At 48.3% G+C, this 18166-nt stretch overlaps 1 long non-coding RNA gene and 1 pseudogene across 1 annotated transcript; one reads left to right on the forward strand and one right to left on the reverse strand.

Annotated features, from left to right (window-relative positions):
• Positions 1 to 1037: 1037 nt before the first annotated feature.
• On the forward strand, positions 1038 to 9856 carry LOC141372058 (uncharacterized). Its single transcript, XR_012377388.1, has 3 exons — positions 1038 to 1152; positions 3394 to 3538; positions 9744 to 9856. It is a non-coding gene; the product is annotated as an uncharacterized lncRNA (long non-coding RNA).
• LOC112819184 (ribonuclease P protein subunit p20-like) lies at positions 7955 to 8375 on the reverse strand (annotated as a pseudogene).
• Positions 9857 to 18166: the final 8310 nt, after the last annotated feature.

An 18166-nucleotide genomic window follows, 5' to 3' on the forward strand; every position in this document is an offset into this window, starting at 1 on the left:
ATATATATATATATATTTGTGCCTGCTTTGGTTTGGGAATTTATAAGACCAGAAGGGTCACTGATCTTTGTTTTTGGTGAATATGTGATAGTTCATAAATTTTTCAGCCAGATTCCAGATTTTTTTTTCACATTAAATTTAATAAAACAATCCCTCCAAGTAGTGTTGCGTATGACCTAGACCTTTACCATTTTATAATCATTATGATTTGAGATTTTCCAGGATGCAATGGCACTAGATTGAGCTGTTACTACGTAGGCAAGGAAAAAAAAAATATCACTAACACACACATGAATGGGGACCATAGTTGTAATTTAAGAATCTTTAGACGAACCATATTTGTTAGAGGAGGTAAGTAGAAAAGCTAATGTGTGAGTTGTACCATCCCTACCATGAACTGTACCACAGATGCAGAGTTACAACATTCTTGGTAAAACAACACGGAAAAAGGATCTATATATACACCACAAATTTAGCAAAACACTTTTTGTACAGAAGCCTAAATATCTTAAGTTTAGATTTTGATGAAGATAATCACTAGGTTAATTCTTCAAGGCTAGTTTCTTACAAGTCTTAACAGCCAGATTCCAGATTTTAAGCCAAGTACAGTTACTGACTTGTTTGCATTCCTAACCCTAAAAATAAATCAATTAAAATGGATAAAAAGCCCATTGTGATATTTGCACAGAAATTTAGAAAGAAACTTTCAAGTTGACCTCATAGCTATTACCAATAAAATTACTGCTTCGGAGTCATTGATAACAGATTTCAAATGCTTCCTGTCTTATATATAGCGCAGCCCATGTAAACTTAGCTCCGGGTGGCATTTTTACTCGGCATGCGGACTTGCAGGTGTAGACATGCAGAGCTGGGGGAAGGTGTGTGGGCAGTGACGTTTTTGGCTGGAAGTGTTGGCCCCTCCAGCCCATGCCGCAGTGGTGGTGTCTAAGGGCAGCGTCCTGTGCCTTGTGGGTCCTCACGTGCACACATCCTCTTCTGCCTGGCCACAGCTCCTGAGGGCCCAATAGGACAAGCCTTGCAGCCTTCTTTCTCATTTCAGGTTTTTGGAAATATTGCTCTGGATGATGACACCAGCATCAACTGGCACAACACCTTCACGACGTTTTTGCAAGCCTTGATGCTGTTGTTCAGGTGTGTTGTTTGGGGAGTCAGCGCAGGCTCAGAGGCTCCTCCGTTCAGGAGAGTCAGGGCGTGTGCCGACCCAGAGGGCCACCACCTCCGACCCCAGCTCGTGCTGGCTTCCCCTCAGTGGGCCTTCCCAGCTTCTCCTCCCCTCTTCCTCCTTCCTTCCTTAAGGGTTCCTGAGCCTCGGGAGAGATGGAAGGGAAATCCATGAGGGAGGTCATCCTGAGAGCCCCAGGTGAGGCTGGCCTTGATCACCTCAGCTCAGATCGCTGGGGGTGGCAAGAAGGCCTCTGGTGAAGCTGCAGCCAAGGGCCTGGGAGGACAGAAGGTGTCCAGCAGGGCCTTTTCGGTGTGCTGGCCATAGGCTCTGCATCTGCTCACCTTGTTGACTGCAGGGTCTGTGGGATCGGGGCCGGGGGCGGGAGCAGGTCAGGGCAGGGGGACACAGAGTGTGCTACTCAGGGACCCAAGGAACTCAACTGGCCAGAGTGAGTGCCTCCACCTGCCCCGTGGCTCACAGGACTGCAATTCCCTAGGCTCCAGGCTCCAAGGCAGGCAGAGTAGCTTGTTTCTGGCTCAGGCACCTCCCTGTGTGCTCGAAAGGGCTGCATGTCAGCTTTTGTTCCGAGATGTGACACACTCTCTGTGGCCTATCCTGGTTTGGGGGCTGTGGGGAGGGGGTGAATGTGTCTCACTGCCTCCAGGGTCCCCTTCATTAAGGCAAGCCCACCACATGACCCTAGGAGGGAAGAAAGGAGCGCTTCATAGGGACTTGTGGAGGAGGGGTGCTGACATAAAACCCTGCCTGGGGCTCCTTCTTGAGGTGCCCACACACGTGTTTGTTTATGCAGATGCACCAGGATGCTGTAAGGCCTGTGCTGGGAGATGCCCAGCACGGTTAATCCCAGGCAGATGCATTCCAGGGCCCGTGGAGGTTCTTCATTTTATGGAGGGAGATCAGACCGATCTGCTTAGCTAAGCTGCCTGGAGAGAGTTTTCTGACTCTTGTTTTTTTATCAGATGGACAAGTATCCTTAGTCCTATACTTTCTCCAAATGACATCATTTCTCTGGACATTAGCTATTACGTTCATTTCATCTCTTCATTTATTAATGTCCTGCCCCATGCTACAAGAGTTGAGGCAGGCCTATGAAACCAGCCTTAGTTTTAAGTCTTTGTGCTCAAAGATCACTTTTCCTCCCTGGTCTCTGTGTCACATGTGAGCACCAGTATGAGTCAGGCCTGGCATTGGACAGCTGCCCTTCAGGGAAAAAAAATGGCTATTCCTAGCCATTGTTAATGGGAAGTGGGCTCAACTTGTGCCGAGCACTGGCCATGCAGGCACACCGCAGTGTCGCGGGGGGGGGGGGCAGGCCTCTGGTCTGCCTGCTAGTCTAGTGCACATCTGGTCCTCGTGCTGGCTGCCTACCCAGGGACAAAAGTCCATGAAGAAAGGTCCTCCAGTGTGGCCACTCAGGCTGGTGGGGTTGTTCTTGGTGTGTTCAGGAAAGAGCAGACGCTGGTGTGGCTGGAGTGGACTGAGCAGAGACCACTGTAAAAGAGCAGGCTGAGAGTTTCACAGAGCTGTGGGCAGTTGTGTGAATTTTGGCTTTTGCAGTGAGTGAAGGGTCATTGAGAGGAAAAGTGACCTGATCTCACCTGTGTGTAGTGGACCCACTTGGCTGTTGGGTGGGGCAGAGCAGGAAGATCCATAAGGAAGCTATTGCAGCAGCTCAGGGGAGGTGGTTGTTGCTTAGCCCAGGGTGCTGAGAAGTGGTAAGAGTCTAGCTGGTTTTTGAAGGTAGATGAGCTGATGAAGCTGGTGAGAAGGAATGGAGGCAGGGATGCCTGCAGTATATTTGGCCTAAGAAATGGGATGGAGCCCCCATTTCTTGAATCAGGGAAACCTGGGATGGCACATGCTGGGTGAGGGAGGCCAGGAAGGGCTGTGTTGGCTTCGAGGTGCCAGAGGTCCATGAGGGGGCGCTCACCATAGTGCTGACTTTTGGTGCAGTGCCTTGTTTTCAGTAACTAGTTCTTTCCGAGTTAATGATCAATTTGAAAATCTAATGCCAGAGGATTCTTTTTAAGAAGTAGGCATCTCTTACCGAGACCTTAAGTATGAGTGGGTTCTCTGTGGGAGGGAGCCCAGGGAGGGTATGCACTTGAGCCAGCTCTTCTGAGATTTCTTCTCAGGCTGGCCTGTGCCTTCCTTTGTGGGTCTCATGGCTCTGCCCTTCTTCTCAGGAGTGCCACTGGGGAGGCCTGGCATGAGATCATGCCGTCTTGTCTCAGCAACCAGGCCTGTGATGAGCACGCCAATGCCAGTGAGTGTGGGAGCGACTTTGCCTACTTCTACTTCATCTCCTCCATCTTCCTTTGCTCCTTTCTGGTAAGTCCTGGTCACTGTGCCCCTGTGTCCACCTGTCTCAATCCATCCCAGGCCCCCCCTACATCTCTCACTGATCCCTGATACTGATTCATGTCACATTACAAGCAGATTCTGTGTTGATGGTCCTGTTTCCCCAGAGACGATGACCTCTAAAAGGACCCCCTCTGTCATGAGCTCCTGTGGGCCTTGCCTTTCCTTCTCAGAAAGGGTTTTAAGTTTCCACGGGACAACTGTCCTTTAGATTTTAGCCTCTGCCATGGTGATGAGTTACAAAGAAGCAGCACTCCAGCTGGTGTGCCTGGGGCAGATGAGCCTCAGGAAACTGGTTGTTGGGGCGGTAAGTGGACTAGGTCCTAGTCAGCAGATACCACTGGGAAACATTGAGCAGGGACATGACACAATCTGGTTGATACTTTAAAACCTTGCTCTGGCCTCTGGTCAGGAGAGGCTGAAGAGTGGTCAGGAGATGGTTGGAGGTGACAGTGCCTTGAGAAGGGTGGGGATGAAGGGAGTTGAGCTGCACTTTAAAGAGAGCCAACATGACTGATGAGTAAGCACAGGCATGAGAGAAAAAGAGAAAGAAAGCCGCACCTGCCGTTTGCTGGGGTGCTGGAGAAACAGGCGCTGGTTCACGCCAGTGAGAATGTGACGAGGTGCAGTAGCTGAGGAAGACAGTATGGTAGCTCCTCAGTAAACTGAAAATAGAATGGCAGTATAATCCAGCAACTCCACTTCTGGGCATATGCCAGAATTGAAGACAGGGACTTGAATAAATATTTGTACACATACTTTCATAGCATTATTATTCACAATGGCCAGGAGGAAAAAGCAAACAAAGTGCCCATCAACAAGTGATTGGTACACAAAATGTGACATGAACATACAAGGGACTATCATTCGGCCTTAACAAGAGAGGCAGTTCTGGCCCATGCTTCAATATGAATGAATCGTGAAGTCATTATGCCAAGTGAAATAAACCAGTGACAAAAGGAAAAATAACTGTATGGTTTCACCTATCTGAGGCCCTCGAGTGAAGTTCACAGAGACAGAGAGTAGGATGTAGGATGGCGGGTGCCAGGGTCTGGGGGAGGGGTGGGAGTTAGGGTTTAATGGGGTCAGGGTTTCAGTTGGGGAGGATGGAAGAATTCTGGAGACGGACAGTGGGGATGATTGCACAACAGTGTCAGTGTGCTTGATGACGCTGCACTGTACACCTAAAAGTGGTTAAATTGGTAAGCTTTTTGCTATGTATGTGTTACCACAATTTAGAAAATGGTATTAAAAAAGAATTAACATAAATCCTATCCAAACTCTTTTTATTTTTTTAGAGGGGGGAGGGAAAGAGGGAGAGAGAGAATCTCACGCAGACGCCATGCTGATTGCAGAGCCCGACGTGGGACTCCATCTCACAACCCTGAGATCATGACCTGAGCTGAAATCCAGACTCGAACGCTTAACTGACTGAGCCAACCAAGTGCCCCCTATTCAGATTCTTTCAAAAAGTAGAAGAGCAAACACCTCCTAACACATCCTGTGATGCTGCCATTGTCCTAATACCAAAGGCAGTCAAAGATGCCACAAAAAAAGAAAACTACAACCAATGTCCCTGATAAATATATAGTAAGAATCCTGAACAAGATACTAACAGACTAGTTCCAACAACAATGGAACTAATTAAAAGGATTATACACCATGATCAAAGGGGATTTATCCCAGGAATGTACGGATGGATTTTCAACATACAAAGATTAACCAATGTGTTGAGGAAAAAACCCACATGATTATCTCATTGGTGAGGAAAAGCATTTGACAAAATTCAACACCCTTTCATGACAAAAACACTTAGCAAACTCGGAGTAGAAGGGAACATCCATAACATGATGAAGGACATTTATGTAAAACCTACAGTTAACATTATACTCAGTGGTGAAAGACTACAAACTTTTCCCCGAAACAGCAGGAATTTGACAAGGATGCCCACTTTTTTTAAATTATGTTAATCACCATACATTACATCATTAATTTTTGATGTAGTGTTCCATGATTCACTGTTTGCATATAACACCCAGTGCTCCATGCAGAACGTGCCCTCTTTAATACCCATCACCAAGGATGCCCACTTTTATCACTTCTCAACATCGTGCTGGAAGTCCTAGTTAGAGCAGTTAGGCAAGAAAAAGAAATAAAAAGCATCCAAATTGAAAGGAAGAAGTAAAGATATCTCTATTTGCAGATGATACTATTCTATATGTAGAACATCCTGAAGAAACACACACACACACACACACACACACACACACACACGCTACTAATACTAATAAATGAGTTAATCAAAGTGTCAGGGTACAAAATCAACACATAGTAAACAACCAGAAAAGGAAATTAAGGCAATAATTCTATTTCCGTAGCACCCAAAAGGATAAAATGCCTAGGAATAAATAAATACCTATGGAGATGAAAACTTGAACAGTGAAACCTGCAAAATATCGCAAAAATGAGTTAAAGAAGACTGAATTAAATGGAAAGACATGCGTGTCCATGGATTAGAAGACTTAATATTGGTAAGGTGGTAATGTCCCCACAAAGTAGACTCTAGATTCAGTGTGATCCCTGTCAGAGGTCCAGTGGCTTTTCTAAAGGAATGGAAAAGCTGATCCTCAAATTCATATGGAATGGCAAGGAGCCCCAAATAACAAAAAATCTTGAAAATTGAAGACCAAGTGAGAGAATTCACATTTCCCTATTTCAAAACTTACTATAAAGGTACCATGAGTAAAAACAATGTGGCTGAAGAGATACTTTTCCAAAGAAGACATACAGGTAACCAACAGGTACATGTAAAGGTGCTCAGCATCACTTATCATCAGGGAAATGCAAATCAAAATCCTAAGAGCTAAGATATGGAAACAACTTAAGTGTTCATCAACAGATGAATTAGATAAGGAAGATTTGGTGTGTGTGTACATACGCACACACGCACACATTTTTCAGCAATGGGAAAGAAGGAAATCCTTCTGTCATTTGTGACAACACGGATGGATCTTGAGGGCATTATGCTAGGTGAAAAAGGCCAGACAGGGGAAGACACATACTACATGTATAACTTATATGTGGAATTTTTTTTAGAGGTCAAACCATAGAAACAGAGAGTAAAAGAGTCGTTGCCAGGGACTAGAGAGTTGGGGAAATAGGGAGAAGTTGGTAAAAGGGTACACACTTTCAGCTATAATATGAATAATATCTGAGGATGTAAAGTAAAACGTGACCATAGTTGACAATACTGTATTGTATAATTGAATTTTTCTGAGAGTAGAACGCAAGTGTTCTTCCAAAAAAAAAAATAGGTGATGGATGTGTTAATTACATGGTAGGAATGATTTCACAATGTTTATGTATGTATATATACCACAATATGCACTTTAAGTATCTTATAATTATGTCAGTTATATACATCTTAATAAGGATGATACCGGGGCAGTATGGTATTGGCATAAGGACAGACCAGTGGAGTGGGATGGAGATTCCAGAAATAAATCCAAATATCTATGGAAAATTGATTTTTGACAAGGATGCCAAAGCTGTTCAGTATGGAAAGAATAATTTCTTTAAGACATGGTGAAGAGACAACTGGATGTCCACATGCAAAAAAATAGATGGACCCCTACCTCATCCCATATACAAAAATGAACCCAGAATTGATGAAGGAGCTAACACTACAAAACTCTTAGAAGAAAGCATAGGGGGCAGATCTTCATGATCTCGGATTTGTCAGAGGATTCTTAGATTCAACACCAAAATCACAAGAACAAAAGAAAAAATAAATTAGACTACTCAAAATTAAACACTTTTGTGTGTCAAAGGGGATTATAAAAAATGTGAAAATACAATTTAAGGAATGGGAGAAAATACTAATCCACATATTTTATAAGGGGATAATATCCAAAATACATAAAGAACTCTTAGAACCGTACTACAAAAGACAACCATATAAAAATGGGCAAAAAATCAGAATAGACATTTTAGCCAAGAAGATATACAAAGTGGCCAGCAAGCACATGAAGACATTCAGCATCTTTGGGCATTAAGGAAACTCAAAACTACACACTTGCTTCACACTCACTAGGATGGCTATAAAGATAATATTTTTGGGGGGGTGGCTGCATACTAACACAACTTGGTAGTTTTTATTGTCTAGGACAATGGTTACAGACCACAAAGCCTCGTGAAGACCCATTGCTTGGGCCCAACAAGAGACAATACTCTCCCTCACAGTTCAGAGTCCTCTGGGCTGTAAGGGGACAGACTTTTCTTACGTGGCTCTGGTAGAAGGTCCGTGACTGTACTCAGTACAAGAAGAGCCATCTCTGAGCCGACTTATGTGGGGGTGGGTGGATAACGTGGCCATCCTCATTTCCATTACTTGGGTGCAACCCTGAAACCGGATGTGGATGGCCAAGTTGTTGCGGAGGCGGGTCAGCGGCTCTTGTGTATCAGTCTCTGGTTCCAGCTCATTGACAAGCTCCACGGTGGAGGTATTGGCAGCCACCTGCAAGGACCCGAAGCTGCCTGCCTGAAGCGGTAGGGCAATGTCGATGGCACGGTTGATGGCCAGGCCCAAGCCATGAATGTAGATCTCACGGCATGAATTCTGACCCTGAGCCCCTCCGTCCAGAAGCTTTTGGCAGCAGGCCACCTGGGCCTTAAAGTCAGTCTTCATGTTGACATAAATGTCATTGGGCCTCCGCGGCAGGCGGTGGGGGAGCCGCTTCCGAAGGGTACACTCCACCGGGTCCAGCTCAGCCTCGACAGCCCCGCGGGGCTCTCGGTTTTCCACCATGCTCTGTGCCACTCTCCAGTCCACAGTCCCTTTCCCGAGCATGTGGCCCGCTCCGGGCCAAGCCACTCAAGCGCTGCGCCCACCCGCTCGGACAGAGTGTGCGGCGCCGGACATGCAGGACTGAGGAAGAGAAGAAAAGCCGCATGCGGGAGGATCGCGAGACTGCGGCCGCCCTTACGGCTCGGGGATCCTGAAAGATAATAATTTTTTTAATGGAAAATAACCAGCATTGGCAAAGACATGGAGAAATAGTAACTCTTGCACATTGTGATAGGAATGTAAAATGTAGCAATTTCTGTGGAAAACAGTTCAGCCAAAAGGTGGAAACAACGTAAATATCCATCAATGGATGAATAGATAAACAAACTTGTATATACCTCTCATGGACTATTATTCAGCCTTAAAAAGCAATGAAGTTCTGACCCAAATGAATGACTGATCCTCAAGAAATCACGCTAAGTGAAAGAAATCAGGCACAAAAGGCCCTATATGGTCCTGTATTGTAGGATTCCTTTTATGTGAAGTACCCCAAATAGACAAGCTGATAGATGCAGAACAGAGATTGCTAGGGAACAGGAGAAAGGGGAAATAAGTAGGTGACTGCTTACACTAGGAGGCATTTTCTGGGGTGATAAAGAATTTTTGAGGGGCACCTGAGTGGCTCAGTCGTCAAACGTCTGCCTTCGGCTCAGGTCACGATCCCAGCGTCCTGGGATTGAGTCCAGCATTGGGCTCCCTGCTCCGCGGGAAGCCTGCTTTTCCCTCTCCCACTCCCCCTGCTTGTGTTCCCTCTCTCGTGTCTCTCTCTGTCAAATAAATAAATAAAATCTTTAAAAAAAAAAGAATTTTTGAAACTAGAGAGGTGGTTGCATAATATTGTGAATACACTAAAGCCACCGAGTTGTACTCTTCAAAATGATTAAATGTATGTTATGTGAATTTCAACTCAATTAAACAAAAAAGAAGCTGAGCTTTTGGCCTCTGGAGTCCAAACTACTAACTCCAAAGTCACTGTTTTCCTTGAAGGCTGGCTAGGTGGGGAAGAGGGTGGTGACGGGAGGTGGGGCAGGAGGCGTGCCAACATGAATTAGGGTAGGACAGCAGAAGCAGGGAGTGGGAGGGACCTGGGTTAGTTTGCAGGACCCAGAATCCCGGGGTAGGAGGCTGGCTGCTGCGGGGGCTGGTGGTGGTGGTGGTGCAAGGGAGGCCCAGAGGTTGGGGGGAGCAGGGCTGGATGGGCTCTCACTGAGTCAGAGTGGCCTCCGCTGCCATGATGGTTTCGCACAGACTTTGGCTGGAGGGTAAGGGCTAGGGTAGAGGGCAGGCTGAGGTCTCTCTACGTCACCCCTTCTCCTTCCTGTCCTGCAGATGTTGAACCCCTTTGTGGCCGTGATCATGGACAATTTTGAGTACCTTACATCCTAGGGCCTCACCCCCTGGACGAGTTCATCCGGGTCTGGGCTGAGTACGACCCGGCCGCGTGGTGAGTGGCCCCCATGCTCCGTGGTCCTCAGGGTGGTCCGTGCCACGGATCTCAGGACAGGGCTGGGTGGCTTCAGACCTGTGTCATGTGACACAGGTTTTGTCAAACCCCCTCAGGTTTTGGTGGGGTCTGCAGAGGGTGGTGCCAGGTCCCCTTCTAGGTGGCATGCTCCTTCTTATGCCCACAGTGCTCTTACACAGCTCCCTGGGCTGAGAAATGCTCTGTGAGACCCTTAGTCCAGCGCTTAGGAGGTTCCAAGGGGTCTGTGAGGCTCAGGTCTCTTGCCAAATGGGAGTGTACTGTCTCCTCAGAGGTCTGTCACATGATGGGCGTGGAGGGCTCAAGGGAGAGGGTGTGGACACAGCAGGAGGGCCTTCCCTTGGGGCCTCACCATCCTCATGAACCTTGGAGGCCTTCATGGCAGAAATGACATTCTTCCCGCTGATGAACTCAGGCCTTTCCCTCTCTGCCATCTCTTGGGAACAGGAGCCAACATGCACCTCTGTGTCCCCAGCCCAGGCTGCAAATAGCGGGTGCTTGGTGAACTTTCACTGAAATTAAAGGAGCTACCAGGAAGGGCCTAGTATTTTGAAAACCCTTTGTTCATTGTGGGAAAGGGTTACTGTGTTGCATTAAGTGAGGGGTAGTTTGTTTCTAGACAGAGCAAGTATGTCATGAGGGGACTGGCTTGGGTTAGAAGGGTGTTCCGTGATCCATGGGAGAGTCCTGCACACCGAGGACACATACTCTTATCCTCAGGGCTAGCAAAGCAGCATAGACTCACCATCTGCCCATTTGTCTGTTCCTTCATCACTCGCTTCTTCACTTCCTTATTCATTCATTCACTCTCTCAAGCAGATACTTGAGTAGTTATTCAGGGCATGCTCTCTACAAGGCCAAAACAGGACATGGAGAGGCCAAGAGACCTGGCTGCTGGGGAAGGCACAGGCCTGCTCATCGCCTCGCTCATGGTGAGCGCTCAGCAGACATGAATGTGAATGAACAGTGCATCAGTAAACGGATGGGCATCCGTCCCTTCCCATGCTCGAAGGGAATGAGACGACTGTGAAGATGGGGTGTAGCCACTTCCCACCTCCTCTCTCCGAGGCTCCCAGCCTGCCAATGTCCCCCTCACACAGCTCTCTGTTTGGTCACCCCTTGCGTGGTAGAGGCCTGGAGGAGATGGTCAGTGTCGTCATGGTGAGGACCCTACTGCCCACAGTTTTTCCCTAAATTGGAGCTCAGCAAGGGATTGCTCCAGAGCTCTCTGACCCTCAAGCCCCTGGGAGCTTGGCTGGGCTCCCCCACCCTCCTCTCATCCAGCCTTCCTGGAGCTCCTACCCCATCATGTGAGGATCCAGAAGAGGCTGTATGAGACCCTTCCCAGGCTGGGCAAGTCCTAAAACCACTGGTAGCACCAGGAACCCTAAGGCATTTCCATTCCTGTTGTGTCTCTGGGTGTTTTCCATTGTAGTGAAAATTGGATAATTTTCATGCAGTGCAGAACAAGCATGGCTTTTATTTATGTTTCATGGTGTAGGTGACCGTTTTTGTGGCCTCAGAGAGTCCTGTCATTTTGCTGATGTGTCAGCACATTGGCCCTGCAGTGCCCAGTCTCATTCTGGCTCAGGGGTAGGTGTGGGTTCTCTGGTCAGGAGGGCCCAGTCAGGTCAGAGAGCAGGAGAGACTCCAAGTGAGGCAGGCTTGAGGCTCATTCTAGGAGGGTCATCTGCACTGTGGTCTCAAGAGATGCTGCTGTTTCTGGGCACTTTGTTTCCAGTATATGTGCTGCCGAAGGGAGCACTGGACACGTTGTTTCTAAAGGGTGTGTTGCAGGGAAGCAGAGATGCTGTATGGGTAGTATGTCCATATGTGCAGGACAAAGGCAAGTCAGTTCAGGCCTGTGAGAGGGGAGGGCTTCCCCCAAATCTTTATGAACTGTAGACCCAGGGCTTCCCCTAGTTCAGCCACAGGTGGAGCAGAATTTGGACATACAGGAAATGGACTTGGGACAGACTGTGGTTTTGTGATGGTGCACAGGGGGCTCAGACTCTTTCCCAAATCCAGAGTTCTGAAAATGGTTCCTCTGGAAGGCAGGGGCCATTGGGAGTGGAGTAAAGAAAGTGCTGTGGAAGAGTAGACAGCAAATATAAGCGTCATCCCAGAGGTGGCATCTGTGAAATAGCACACAAGACCGGGGTCCAAAAGTAACAAAAATGTGACCCGCAACTAACACTCAGACTTGCTGCTCCCACATGTGGCCTGGGCTGAAAACATAGCCTGCTTCCAGATGGCAGGGGATAGGGGAAGGCCCAGCAGAGGCAGCTGAGGAGACTGAGTCCTGGGCACAGGACCGAGGGTGCTTTGAGCACTTCCTAGCCTCCTTGGCAGATGTAGGAATGTGGTCCGCTTTATATCCCAGGTGGCCACTCTGCTCTCTCCTCGTTCTTGGAGAGACTTAAAGAAAAACAAAACTTTGTGAAATTTCCCAAGCTTTCATATGTGTGTATGGCTCTGTGGGTGTGTGCACAAGTGTACACACATGTGCGTGTTGCATACGTGCATGGGTGTGTTTGTGTGCACATGTGGCATGCGTACATGCATGTGTGCAGCAGACATACATGTGTGCATGTGCGCACATGCGCATGGTTTGTGTGTACGCTTACGAGCGTGCACAGGTTATTGTGCAAATGTGAGTGCAGTGCATGTGTGTGAATGTGTAGCAGACATACATGTGTGCATGTGCACACACGCACATGGTTTGTGTGTATGCGTACGAGCGTGCACATGTGATTGTGCGCAAATGTGAGTGCAGTGCATGTGTGCACATGTTTGTCCTTGTGTGCACGTGTGTGTGAATGTGCAGCAGACATACATGTGTGCATGTGCGCACACGTGATTGTGTGCGGATATGTGAGTGCAGTGCATGTGTGCACATGTGTGTGAATGCACATGTGCATGGGTGTACACGGGCATGCATGCTTGTGTGTGAACGCAGGTGTGCATGGTTATGTATGTGCACATGTGCGTGCACACATGCCTGCTGTGGGGAGATGAAGAAGGCATAGAGTTGTTGCTTTCTGGTGCCGCCTTCTTCCATCTTCCCTGTTGCCTCACTTGGTGAAGGGTAGAGTATCGAGAGGAGAATCACAATCACACCTGTTAGCGATCTGTCTACTCATCTTTGTGTTCATCCATCTGCCCAGTCAACATTCCTGAACATCTGCCATGTGCTGGGGACCAGGGGTGTATAGGTGAAGCAAGCACGTGCTCTCGGGATGCTGAGTCCAATGGGATTGTGGGAGAACAGAGGAGCCATAGTGTGAGCCCAGGGTGTTTGAAGCGGGAGAAACCCCATCTGGCTGGTGAGTCAGAGGAGGTGGCATTTGAGCCAAACTGAAGAGGGCAGGATGGATTGAGCTCTAGAGAAGAGGTTGGGGCCGGGGCTGAAGGGAACGGGGTCTGATTGTGTCTGATGGAGAAGAGAACGCATTGCAAAGGGGCTGGAAGGGCGGCTGGGACAGGTTGAGAAGGTCTTGAAATTTGGGATAAACAAGGAGCTTTGACTTTGCTTTATAGACAGCGAGGACAGTTTTTTGCGTTGCCGTGACAGTATGGTGCCCCAACTTTCCATCTGGTGCCGTCTGAGGGATTCGGTGGTGGAAGAGAGAAGATGAGCCAGAGAACAGGCTGTGAATTGGGTTGGGTGATCATTGGGGCTGGGGGCTTCACCATGCTTCCAGACCCTTCGTCATGATCCTTTAGGTCCAGTGAGTTAGCAAGCACCTTGGGTGAGGCCAAAGTGGGGCTTCCTCTTTCTTCCCTCTTTTGCAGAAGTCACTTGGAGCTGACTGGACAGGAAAGAGAAACGTCGGTGTTGGCCAGGGTGCCCCCCCTGGGACTAGGGGCTCCTTAGGCGGGCCAGCAGACTCCAGGAGATGCAGGAGGTAGAGATGGTCAGGAGAGCCAGGCGTGGGGTCTCTGGAACTCAGGGAGCGAGAGCAGGGGCTGCCAGAGATGGTGGGCGAACAAGACCCGGGGGGAGGCGGGCCAGTGGTTGAAGTGTGTGCACAGTGGGGCCTTGTGACAGGGACCAGCGCTGGTTCTGTATGGTGTGCCTCCTGCCCACATCAGGCTCTGGAAATGGTCTTTGGATTGCCCTGCCTCCGGGGCTTTCTGAGCCCCAGGATTCCCTGCAGGGAGCTGCCTGTCCAGCCGCCCGGCTCCTCTTCCTGTCGCAGGCCGGGTGGGCAGGCGGTACGGGCTCATCGTGCCTTGGTTGCCATAATCTGTGACATTTCCTCTCCAGTTGCCAGGTTCATTGTAAGGATAGGTACAGTTTGTTGCATTGTATTGCGCCACCCGTCGGCTTAGGGAAGAAATGCCTCGTAGGTTGGCTTACAAGGTTTGCAACTTCAGAGCCTCCATCTGACATACTCTTCCCTGACTGAAATGCAAACACAGCGCACACTCCCTGCCTGGTTTGGGAATGAGGACACCTCAACTCTCTTTCCTCCTGCCCTGCCCCGCCCCACACTCCAACCTCTTGGACGCTCTGTTCCCCCATCTGATCCCCACAGCCATTACTGAGCTGACTGTGCTCCTGGCAGTGTAACAGGCCCATGGGCAGTGTAGACAGCCCCACAGGATGTTTCCATTCCCAACGTCTGTGTGGTTGAGACAAGTGCTTCCTCCTTCACAGTCTCTTAACCCTCCAAATGTTGGATGTGGCCCTGTCCACAACAGCCATATACCCATACAGCAGACTGACCCTGTAGTCCTTAGGCCTCCCGATTGTGATATAAACCTTTGACATACGTATTTGTTAAGAATTAAGGTTATGGGAGTTACTGTGTCTCCCAGCAGGCAGTTTCTCAGTGAGGCTGCCTGGTTTCAGAGAGTCACATGCATGATTCAGGGACTGTGGCCCCCCGAAAGTCTGCCATGTGTGGATTTGTGGTGTGGAATAATCCTTGAGCTTCCCACTGTTTCAGTGAGCGATACTTTCCTTATCATCCTCACATTTGCCCTCTGTTCTTCATGAAGGAGAGAGAAGAGACTGGAGAATGAGCCAGTTTGTTCTTTGTGGAGGAGCGATTAATGTGGGGGGCAGGTGTGAGTCCGGGGCTCCTTCCTCCCAGGGAGAAGAGTGAGATCTGTGTGCCTTCCAGGCTCTGAGATGCGAGGACCGAATATCCAAGGCAGGAGCCTTGAGTTTCTGACCAACAGCGAAGTTGTTTCTTCAGCAAGTGGGAGAGCACCTTGCCGTCATGGGAAAACAGCAAGAGCACTGGATGGGCGGCTGCAGCCCATGACCCTAAGTGACCCCTTCCTTCCTTGGGCTTCAGATCCAAAGCCGTGCAGTCAGTCACCAGTGATGCGGAATCTGCTGCTTTCCCAGCCTGGCATCTCTTCTCACGTCCAAGTCCAGCACCTCAGCTTGCCTTTGGGAACCCCATGTCACCTGCCTACCATCCAGACAGTTCCAGAGGGCAGACCCCACTTTCCACCCACTTCAGAGATGGGTGTATGATCCAAGTCTACCCAACCCCTTGCTCTATTTTCTGGGTGCTCTGATGGCTTCAAGAATGAGAGTGTGACCCAAGCCAGGCCAAAGACCCTTAAAGCCATGACTTTTCATGGAACCCAAGGGAAAGAGAAACCCTTCCCAGTAGAATGGATGGTGAGTGGGTGTCAGCTTGGAGTTGTGGGAGGCCCCAGATGCAGTGAGAGAGACTGTGCCTATAAATGGGGCCACCCCAGAGCACTTAGCAGGATGGAGGGTTGGAGAGGGTCTAGGTCACATTGTGAGAGTGTGAGCCTTTGGGCCTGCCAGGTCCAAACCCACTCTTGTCTCTTGCACGTATTAAGGTATTTCTACCATTAAAAAATATTAACTTCTTTTACTGTAGTAAGTGTGTCCAGTCCCTTGCCATCCAAAAAAGAACTAGGTGACACATCAGGATCCACAATCCCTGACTCCCCGTGCACAGTGTCCTCGCTGAGCAGGGTATGGCTGGGGGAGAGGAAGACAGTGAGTGGGGTCGGGTCTAAGGGCAGCTCCAGAACAGTTCTGTCCCTGTTCCTTTTCTGTCCTAGGAGAGGAAAACCCCAGAACAGTGAGAGGAGAACCAGGAGGAAGATGAGGCCCTGGATGGCTAATTGGTCTGCATGTTTTTTCCTTATTTTAGCGTCCATTTTATTATTGTGCATTTTTATTAGGAAATCATCCATTTCCTCTAGGCTTCCAGTCTGATGCAATAGGTTTCCCTTATTTGACCTTTAATGTCTGTTTTTTAAAAAAAAATATTTATTTATTTGACAGAGCGAGCGAGCGAGAGAGAGAGCACAAGCAGGGTGAGCAGCAGGGAGAGGGAGAAGCAGGCTCCCGCGGAGCAGGGAGCCCGAAGTGGGGCTCGATCCCAGGACCCCGGGATCATGACCTGAGCCGGAAGCAGACCCTTAACTGACTGAGCCACCCAGGCGCCCCTGATTTCTTCTCTTTTTCTAGTTTTCTACAAAATTGTCACAATTAGTGAAGAACTATTGATATGTTATTTTTAGCGGGAGTCCATATTTTATTCAGGTTCCCTCTGTTCTACCTTTTCTCGCTCCAGGATCCCATGCAGGGCACCACGTGACATGTGCTCATCATGTGTCTTTAGGCTCTCCATGGCTGTGACAGTTTCTCAGACTTGCTTTGTTTCAGTGACCTTAGCAGTGTTGAGGAGGACCGGTCAGGCATTTTGTAGAAAGTCCCCCATTGGGATTTACTTGTTTTCCTCCTGATTAGACTGGGGTTATGGGTTTCGAGGAAGCAGATCAGGGAGGTAAAGTGCTTTGTCGTTACTTTACAACAAGGGAACACTTGTCACTGTCCATGTTAACGTTGGTCACCTGGCTGAGGCAGCATTGGTCAGGCTTCCCCACCAGGAAGTTATTCTTTCCCATGTGCAGGAAGACAACTGCCCTGAGCCCCCACTTGAGGAGAGGAGAGTTAGCTCCATTTACTTGATGAATGGTTGAGTATCTACATCTATTATTTAGAATTCTTATAGGAGAGGTCTATTCAATCCTGCTTATAAAAAGCTATGTAATTTGTTAATAAAAAGGCAACAAAGTAATTTAAAAGATCCCAGTCCCATTGGCTTCATTGAACAATTCATGAATCAGGCAGCATCCCATTTAGCAAAAAGAAAGGGGCTCCTTTGAGCTGCAGGGAGGGGAAGGATTTTAAAGGGAGAGAGGGATGGAAAAAAAGAAATTACTAGAAAAGGATGCACTATTTTAGGCAATGTCCCCCTCCTAAGGGGAACAGAAGGGGTCATTCAGTTCATTTTCTAGGTTGACCGGTTAAAGTTTACGTGGAGGTGAGGGTGTATGGAACTGCAGGTAGGTCAGGTAGTAAGTCTTGGTTTGCTGGTTTGGGTCTCTTGACATGTGACTCCATTTTCGCTCTGTGGTTTCTTTTTAAAAAATCGTTTATTTGGGGGCACCTGGGTGGCTCAGTCAGTTGTCTACCTTCAGTTCAGGTCATGATCTCAGAGTCCTGGGATCGAGCCCCATGTCGGGCTCCCTGCTCAATGCGGGGTCTGCTCCTCCCTCTCCCTCTGTCTCTCCCCTCTGCTTATGCACTCCCTCTCCCTCTCAAATAAATAAATAAAATCTTAAAAAGAATCATTTATTTTTACCAGCGCAGACACCAGGGTAGTTTATGTTCCAGCAGGACAGTGTTTGGTCGCTGGCTCATTCCTCCTTTGGTGATGGAGAGCACTTCCCTTTGGCTCCTGCTTTCCATTGACATCATTCCATCTCTGTGGCTCTTTTCTTGGTACTTCCTTACTTTCTGATACGTCAAGATTATCCTGGCTCCTATACTTAATGTCCAAATTCTAGCGTCAGCAATTTGTTTAAGGAGCTCTGGTTAGTAGAGAATGGTATTAAAGTCTTACACGTGGGAGCTAAATGTCCATGCTCAGCGGACAATTCAAGGCAATATATGCCTGTATTCCCACCTATGTCGACACACCTAATGATAAAGATTTCTATGTGGAACCGTCTCTTTCTATATTAAGCTAAGGACGAGTTTATACTGATGTCTCCAACCTGGTCCGTCACCACATGGAGATTGTGATCTTCTCCCTTTGCTGATCTATAACTTCCTACTCTAACAGTGACAAACCTGGCTCTCACCACCGGCCCTTTATTTAATTCATTGCTCCATTCCAGATTACAGATGTGGTGTTTTCAGAACTGTTAGCTAGCACTCTGATGGCAGAGAACTTTATCAAATAGAGTCCACTGTGTA

The sequence above is a fragment of the Callorhinus ursinus genome, unplaced genomic scaffold, assembly GCF_003265705.2.
Source record: "Callorhinus ursinus isolate GAN/ISIS: 27379988/994484 unplaced genomic scaffold, GSC_fseal_2.0 scaffold564, whole genome shotgun sequence".
Taxonomy (NCBI): domain Eukaryota; kingdom Metazoa; phylum Chordata; class Mammalia; order Carnivora; family Otariidae; genus Callorhinus; species Callorhinus ursinus.